The 9384-nt window shown below is 34.3% G+C and overlaps 1 non-coding gene and 1 pseudogene across 1 annotated transcript; one reads left to right on the forward strand and one right to left on the reverse strand.

Annotated features, from left to right (window-relative positions):
• Window positions 1–895: 895 nt before the first annotated feature.
• On the reverse strand, window positions 896–8101 carry LOC117927578 (annotated as a pseudogene).
• On the forward strand, window positions 3688–3758 carry TRNAG-GCC. The gene has a single exon. It is a non-coding gene; the product is annotated as a tRNA-Gly (tRNA).
• Window positions 8102–9384: the final 1283 nt, after the last annotated feature.

A 9384-nucleotide genomic window follows, 5' to 3' on the forward strand; every position in this document is an offset into this window, starting at 1 on the left:
TAAACAAAACTATTATTGTAAGAGGATTATTCAATGCATTTATCTAATTTTTCTATACATTCATCTTCTTTTCCCTTTTGTTTTCTACACTAAACTTTACACGTGAAATAACCAAACTATTTTCTTCGTCAACCTCTCTACATTAATCCATCTAAAACGCTAATCCTATTTCTTTTCCATTTTCCTTTTTTCCTTACTTTTTTTTTTTTTCCTTTATGTTCTTTCCTTTCCTTCATCTTTCTTCTAGAGCCAAACCCGATTTCAACATAAGTTTAGAGAAATGTATCTGGATTGGATTAGAAGATCTATGAATTCAAGCTTATATAACCCGATTTCAACATGGGTTTAGAGAAATATATTTGGGTAGAGTTGCATTTTCAACCAATAAACTTCACATTTGGACAACAATGGCAGCCTCACATTTGGACTTCCTCCTCTAATACTACTGTTAATATCCCGGAAATGCTATTCCTATGATTGAAATCTAAACTACATTAGACTTTGGTACCTTAAAATTAGAATTTCATTTCTAAATTTCAACTAAGTACAACAATGGCAGCCTCAATATTTGTAGAAAATGATGGAGAAGGTTTCAAAGTGGTCCATCATTTTCATTTTGAAAGTGGCCAAGAATTTAATTTCAATACCAAATTTTTTCCATGTCAAATCCTCACAATGTCTTCTCATTTGTGTAACTCAAGCTCAATCCCATTTCTGGGTTCATCTGGGCTTTACCATAATCAACGAACATTATGTAAGTTGAAGCAAGACCTTGCAGGCCATGAAGATCAGTTAGAACATATATGATTCCAACACTTACACTTTGAAATGAAATTATGAAGAATACACCATTTTTCATGATTTATTTGCATGGCTAGCCAGTAAATACCACATGTCAGAAACTGACAAAATTCTTCTCCCTCTAGCATTCCACAGTGTCCTTCAGGCTCACCTCCAGAGGAGTAAAGTTGATGCCAAACTTTTAGCTTTCTCCTGGGAAACCATAAGGTTGGTGCATAAGGCTTGTCATCTGCACATCTGCCACAAATGAAACACATCCCAAGTTTATCCCAGAATTTCTTAATCAGTCAGTCAAACAACTGATACTGAAGAGTAAAAAAGCATCTCACAAGTCATAAATGAAAACTCTTCTGGAAATGGATCAGAAGCTTAATCCTAAATGCAATGAAAAGTAAAAAAGCATGAGACATCTCTTCGGGTAAGTGAGAAAATCCCAGAATCAATGGAGGTTTGTTCTTTTGTACTAGAAGCTTGATGTATGGGTTTAGATAGAGCTAGATGGTGAGACAGGATTCATGCAGCCAATCTAAGAGTAAAGGTTTATTGAGTTGAGTAAAGCTGAAGAAACTCCAAGGTCAATATTGATGTTAAAAGTTTGAAAAAATGGAAGGCTCTTATAGCTCACCAATAACTTTCATCAAGACAGCCACATTCATGGATATGATCAGCCAAAACAGAATAATGAATTTAATAAAAACCAGAAAATTCATGAGCCCTGATCACTGAAACACTTTTAGATCCTTAGCAGTTTGATAACTTATTAAACTAACCAATAGTTATAAATGTCAGATCTTAAGAATCAGATGCAATTCATAAGAAGGCAATATGTCAAACAGCATAGACATGCCATTTTGACCTCTGAACAGAGAGAGCCTACACTTCACCTGAAATATACGAACTATGCAGCAATAGAGTTTAAAGGTCCAGTCAAAGCCCAAGTAAATCCAAGTTGCAACCTATTCCTGCCTACATGGTCAGACATGGTCTCCCATTCTTATATAGCAACTCACACCACAGATGATGACACAGAATGAGATGGCAGAGCAGTTTGCCACTTTCCAGCTCATTCATGCAGCCAGAGGAATTTGATCAAGGGTGTTGTTACAGTGTTATAAGAAACATTGTTAATTGGTGTTGTCCATGCAGCCAGAGGAAGGAATCAATATATCACATATTCATCCAAAGCAGGAGTGTTCAGAGCTTGTTCATAACATTGTTCTCTTTTTTCAGAGTTTACTGGGTTCTGTCTCATTCTATGAAGGAGCTGTTGTCTTCTAGTTGGCTCATTCTATGAACGATCCCTGTTACTTGTTTCCCTGCATCTGTCGTATTTAGCTGTAGTTCTTTTGTTTATTTCTTTAGTGTTTAGTGCTACTTGCATATGAATACTCATACGGGGGTTGTGCCTTCTAGGGACCTCTTTATAATATATATGTGTATTTTTTTGCCCATCAAAAAATAAAAAGGAAAACTTAATAAAACAACAAGTAACATTACCTAACATACAACATTAACCTCAAAATAAAAACTTACTTTTCAGCCAGGTTTAAAGTAGGGTAGAGCTTGCACAACTCATTGTGTCAGAACAGTGCAAACTGCTCCCTACTAAGCAGTGTCTTCCACTAGCTGCTGGAATCTCATATGCTTGAATATGGGCAAGGGCAACATCTCTAACATCAACCCATCAATGAGTTTTATTGGGAAATGTTTCTCCTGCAACAAATAAATGTCAGACGATTACATCACAAGTACTAGATACGTTAACTGTGCTGAAATTATCAGTTTCTGCCGAGGAATTAAGTTTAGCTGCTTTAGCATGCAATCTTCTTAGTGATAATCTTATATTTTTCCATTCATATCATTATAGTCATTCTCAATGAATTCACAGAAAGAGAATGCACCACCACTTTTTAGCCGAACTTACAACACCATCTTAAAAGTATTCCAGCCAGAAATTTTAGAAGCACACATTTTCAACTTGGACTGTTTCTCTTATAAAGAGATGCCATTCTTGTAATCCTATTACAATAAAGATGATGCAATCACACTTTCAAATACATCTCTATTTATACTTTATGTAATTTTGGAAACTACAAAGGAAAACACTCTCGTAGAAAATACCTTTCTTATTCCATCAAAACATCCAACAGTTCTAAAGCAGCACAGCAAACTACTTTGGTTATTGCAGGCATTGAAGTAAAACAGAACCGACAAGCCTTATTCCAACTACTTTGAGCCAAATTTATGAATCAGAGTACCACCATCAATGCACAGGTTTGTTTTTATGACCAACTCTCAACGTAATACCAACCCCCTTATAATTGAAGCAAATCCCAGGAGAGATCAGGTGGTGGCAGCAGAGCCCACAAGCCAAGATCAATTGGCTGATAAGGAAACAAATCATATCAGTTATGCAGTTAAAGTAGTATAGATTATTTTAAGAGTCGCGAATAAAGAAAGTAATATGATATTTCCCTATAAAGCCACTAGACATGATTCTAAATGTTTAAAGAATATCTAGATCTGAAAAACGTACTCAAAAAGTTATCAGAAGTTTCTAAAAATACTAATCAAGTTGGCTGCACATGAACAACTTATTAAATTATCATATTTTTCTTAACATTTTCTTTAAGACTTGTGTTGTTTTAATGCCCCAAACAAAAGTGAAAATAAAATCTCACTAATCTAATAAGCGAAATAGGTTGTTCTAGGCATAGTTTTATGGAGGGGTTTGAATTCTAGAATTCAACTATTTACAAATATAGTAGTAAAAGATTTTTTAAGTTTTTTTTTTTTTTAATATCTTTTTTTCCCTCCTGAATTTTTTCACAAAATAATAAGTTCTCATTTGTGTTATACTATTTAGTGAGCTGATGGAATCATCAAGCACCAGTGGTCTAGTGGTAGAATAGTACCCTGCCACGGTACAGACCCGGGTTCGATTCCCGGCTGGTGCATTCTTATACCTTTTGTTTTTTGGCAAAATCACCTTGTTTTTACTCAATGTGGTAAGGGATTCCTGTTACAACTTTTAGTGCTGAGTTTGGTTTTGAAGCATTTTGCAATGGGATTGGATGCAGAGAGCCCCCAATTGTTGATCCACAGTAATCATATTGGGGTAGATCAGAAGGACTAATGGGTTATTTAAGAAGTTTTTGCTCTTTGCAATGGCATTGGATGCAGGGAGCCCCCACTTGTTGATCCACAGTAATCATATTGGAGTAGATCAGAAGGACTAATGGGTTATTTAAGAAGTTCTTGCTCTTTGCAATGGGATTGGATGCAGGAAGCCCCCACTTGTTGATCCACAGTAATCATATTGGGATAGATCAGAAGGACTAATGGGTTATTTAAGAAGTTCTTGCTCTTTGCTTGAACTTGCATCCAAATATACTGTAAGTTCAGGATAGTGATTCCATTCACATGTTTTCAGTCCTTTCACAGTCCAGGAGTCCTTCAAACCAGATGGGCTCAGGAGGTCAAAATAAAATATATCTTTACCTAATCTCATGCAAATCTCCCAGTATCCTGATGACTGAATTGGTAATGACCAAAGGAGACAAAATAAAACGGCTGGGAAAACAAATTTTTAAGGTTAAAAGATAAGACAGCATATATCAGAATGCATATGTAGTCCTTTTGTGCAGAACTGTGGAAGCCTTGTGATACGTCATTGATGAGTTTCATTTAAGAATACTAGTAGCGTTCAAAACAACAGGAATGGTTAGTGGATAGAGTTGACTCAATATTGAAGTAAAGCATGTATTGATATTCAAGGAAAGATAAGCATAAAAAAGAGATTCTCATCAATTGCTGAAGAGTACCTTTTAGTAGCTTTAGAACTTTCTCCACACTTAGATTAAGAGTAGGCCGTAAGAGAGGACCAATCACCCACCCTGGATTTACTGTAACCATGTCAGTGCCATTCTCTCTTGCTAACTTCCAAGCAGCCTCCTCAGCTAAGGTCTTTGAAAGTGTATACCATAGCTAATAGAAACTCATATGTTTGAAAAACATATGGTGAGGAGTGTTTCCAGTAGATAATGGAATATAGAGAACATGCAATGAACGTATGAACCCAAGCAAAATCATTAGGAGGCATCGCAGGAATAGGCACATATTATTTAAACTAATTACATATATTGCAACAGTTTCTATCCCCATATCCCTAGAAAAAATGTACCTATGTTTTGTCAACCCATATTCCCACCCATCATGTTTAATGGACAGTAAGATGGTCAGAGATTAGCATCCATCCCATTCTTATAATATCCAAATTAGAGTTCTCATCTAATTTCTTGTTTGAGGAATCTGACTTTATGGTCAGATGCTACCAACAGCATATTAGTGAACTATTAGACATACATGGAAGGATTATTTAATCGAATGGCAGGCTTAGAAAAATACAGAACCCTCCCATTCCCATCGTCTTATTTAATCCTAAGCCAGAAAGCAGGAGAAGTGTAAAAACAAGAAGGCATGAAAGATTGGCAACTACTTCTGCAGGGTAAAAGAACTGAAGAGCCATGAAAAAGAAACATTTTGTAAAGCCACAAACAAAAACATGCAAAAGAGATGGTACGTGATAAGAAATCATCTCATATAAGCACCTTTGATTTCTCACAGAAAAATGGATCTGAAAACCAACTCTCATCAACTAGCACATCTAGAGCTTGAGGTTTCCCATTGAATGCAATTGAAGCCATAGATGATGTTACAACCACTCTTTAGACAGATGGAACTTTTGCACATGATCTTAGAACATTCATTGTTCCTTTCAGTGCTGGGCCAATTAGTTGTTCCTGAAACATGGAGAAACAGATAAAACTAGTCTCCACATAAGTAGTCCAATGAAGCTAAGCGGATAAAAAGCTAATTATTACATACAGAAAGAAGAATGAACCAAAGTAATGATTCATGATTAGTCAGTAATTTCAAGAACAGTAATTGATTGGAAAAGAATATAGGCAATACTAAATTTTACAGTATGTGAATGGAACCAATATAGGATAAACCTGGGGGTTGTCGACTATCAGCACAACTGATGATGCTGTACGAAATACTCCATCACATCCATCAGCCACAGAATCAAAGGATCCTACTTCAAGTAAGTGTGCTTTGAACAAAAGAAGCCTTTCTTTAGCACCTTCAAGTGCAAGCAAGTGTTCTGTCTTCTTTGGGTCATCTGTGGCACACATAAGCAAAACTTGCATTTTAAATGGAAAAAAGAAGAATCAAAGCTTACGAAAACTTTATTTTGATAAGAATATAATCATATAATAGAAAAAAAACAGTTCAAATGGGGAAAACACAAGTACATAGAAAGTATAGAATGGAAGCATGACTAGAAAATTAAGAAGTTCAATGTTTTCTCAAACTTCTGAGCCTAAAAAGTCCCAATTTAAAATCTGGGCATGGTAGCCTTCCAAAAAGAAAAGAGTGAATGGCATATCGTCATGTTTTCACCTCAAACAATTAAACAAAACAGAGTCAACATATGCAGTTGTATTCATGCTTCCTTTTTTACTTTTTCTTTTTTTCTTTTTTTCTTTTTTTGAAAATGCTGCTTACAATTAGAATAAAATCTTCTTTTATTGCAGTGCAGTAGCAGGCTTAGAAACCACTTACATATGCATTTGTTAAAAGACAAATAACTCCTTACAGAGACGATCAAGAGCCAATTAGAGTAAGACTAGTTAAATTTCCCATGCAAAGGCCAAGTTTCTTGTGCATAAAACTAAGCAATGGAGTAGAAACACTTTGGGCATGATGGATGACAACCAAAGCCATGAATGAAGCAACATTTGAAATTTTTTTTAATATGGTTGACCTCAATAACAATTGACAGAAGGGAGAGGCCTTTCAAGATCAAAGGCAAAGACCATAGTAATGGGCCAAGTGTGAGTTTCATTTTTTCTTTGATGGGCTTTTCCATATTTTCCAAGTAGGAGTTTTGTAAGCCCATCACGATCAAGAAGATTTGGTACAGGCATGTTCCTGGGAAGTGTTGCATAGGAGTGGTTGGGATAAGGCCTAGGGCCATTTTAACTAGAGGGCTTCAATTATGCTCTTCTTAGAAGAATGAGGATTGAAGTGAAATGGATGGAGCATACAGAACAGTCATTTTCTCAACTTCAAATGCAAGCTTTTGAATCATTTATGCAAGATGATAGGATTTTGTAAGCTCAAGAAACTTCAGTTGTGATGTACAAGTTGTTGAAATACTAACAAGAGGATAGAGGTAAAGGCATTCAAGAGGAATCTAAAGAAAAGTAAAGAAACAAAATGAAGGCCTAAAATGTCATTTTGTCTTGTTTCTAGAACAACAAAAGCTCATAATAAAGCCATATAATGGTACAAAAATTTGTTGAGTTTCTCTTAGGGAAGCAAAACAGTAATCAGAATATATGACCAGTTTGGTTCATATGTCTGAAAATATTTGCAAGAATAGGTTTCCAAAATGAACAGAGGCTCATATTTAGAGTTTTTAGTTCAAAAACAAATTGGCATGGCTGAAAGAAAACTTTTTCCTTTCCATTTGTTTTTGAGGGATCCTTGTATACATCCCATGAACATAGCTGATAATCTCCTCATTGTCTCATACTATAGTATATATTTCTCCAAAAAAAAATAAAGTTTCCCCGTTTGGTTATCCAAGTCAAAAACAACAAAATGAACGTATATTTAAATGGCAGGAATCTCAGGCCTTGAGCTTCCTCCATGGACATCAACTCACAGTCATCCAAATAATCCAGTCCAATATGGTTTGATCAAAGAACTTTTCTCACCCAGCGCCTAAAATGAATTGATTATGACAGTATCTGAAATAATTAGGTCATGAATTTGTCCTGTAAAAGCATGCAGAGAGTATAATTCCAAGAAAATTAGGACAACAAAAAGAATTGAGTGCTGATTGACTTTCAATCATAGATTATATTACTGAAAAAAGGGCAACGACCGAAGAACTCTCAACAACTAAAGCTGTAAATCCATATCAAAATACCACTCAATCTAAGCTTCAGACTGCTAAATTAAGGCCCACCCATATACATAAAGCTAACATTATACTTGAAAACTTCTGAAACAATAAAGAAAGAAGAAACCTGAGGATAATGGTAAGTGGGGCTTGGGAGAATGAGAAGTTTAGAAGTATGAAGTTCAGTTATCTGGAAGAAAAGTGACCTGGGTCTCGAACTGTGTCTTTGACGGTGTAGCCGCATTGTAGGAGATGCTTCACCACCCATGAGGCTATGTACCCTGAAGCTCCAGTCACTCACACCACCTTGCCTTGGCCTCTCATTTCTGAGTCTCTAAACTCTGCCTCACACTCTCTTTCACCTCCTCCGCGGCTCTGCTGCAAAAGATCAAAACTGTAGTCTAACTGACACACCACCTTTTCTCAAATTCCATCATTTATTTATGGAGAAATTTATTATATTTCATATGAAGGGCAAGAGGTTCTCAACGCCACCCGCCAACCGCCACCCGCCGCCCGGCCCAACCCGAAATTTCGGGCTTCAACTTCACATAATCACATACGTGGAAATCATGGGATATGTTGTAAAACAAGGATAAATATAATACAAATTAAAGTAGTAGAGATGAAATATATCTTACTTTGATATATATTAGGGAAGAAGAAATCAGAAAAGAAAGTTGAAAAAGTTAAGGGAATGAAAAACAGAGAATGAGAGAAAATAAGATATTTATTTCTTGCTTAAGGATACATATTTAAGGGGATGAGAAGTCTTTTTATAGGCTTTTCAAATGACTTTCATTAATATTCCCATTAATAAATATTAATGGAACTCATAAATAACATTAATGTTTCAATTAATAAGTATTAATAGAAGTTATAAATAATACTTAATTAACATTTATTATAATTAATGTGGTAGCATTCATTATTTTAGTTATAACAGGATAAAATTTAATACAATAATAGCTTAAAATTTATTTTAAATTAAATTATTACCTTAAAATTTATTTTTAAAATTTTAAATTTAAATATTAATATTGTTAGATAAATTTAACTTAAATTTTATTCTAAATTATTAAATTTACATATTTACTCTTATTAATTTATCATTATTAATTTTATCTAATATTTAATTTCATTATTTTTTTGAGCAATAATTTTTTTGTTAAACATAGTTGTACGAATTTATTTTGGAAAATTCCTACAAAATTAGCAAAATAATAGGAAAATAATGGAAACAAATATGTTATTGAAATTTATAAATTGTGGGATACAATATCTATTGTAATATTCTTTTACAAAAGAATATATCCATCTAATTCTTTTCAAGAACAAACTTGTAGGGAGATTTTATAAAACTTTTTATTTTGTTATGAAACCTCTACCGTTTTGCAAACCTCCTCTTTTCTTTGTTTATCCAAATCTGGAATTTTCTAATCTCCTCTAGATTTTCCATATTTTCAAAGAGGAAGTCACCTCTATTTATATGTAAAGTCAAGGAATTGAATTTTGAATTTCCAATATTTAGTTATTTAATTTAAGAGATTTAGTTCCTTAATTTTAACAACTTTTTCTTAAGATGTTTACCAATAAGATAAATATTA

The sequence above is a fragment of the Vitis riparia genome, chromosome 13 (genome assembly GCF_004353265.1).
Source record: "Vitis riparia cultivar Riparia Gloire de Montpellier isolate 1030 chromosome 13, EGFV_Vit.rip_1.0, whole genome shotgun sequence".
In the NCBI taxonomy this organism is placed as follows: domain Eukaryota; kingdom Viridiplantae; phylum Streptophyta; class Magnoliopsida; order Vitales; family Vitaceae; genus Vitis; species Vitis riparia.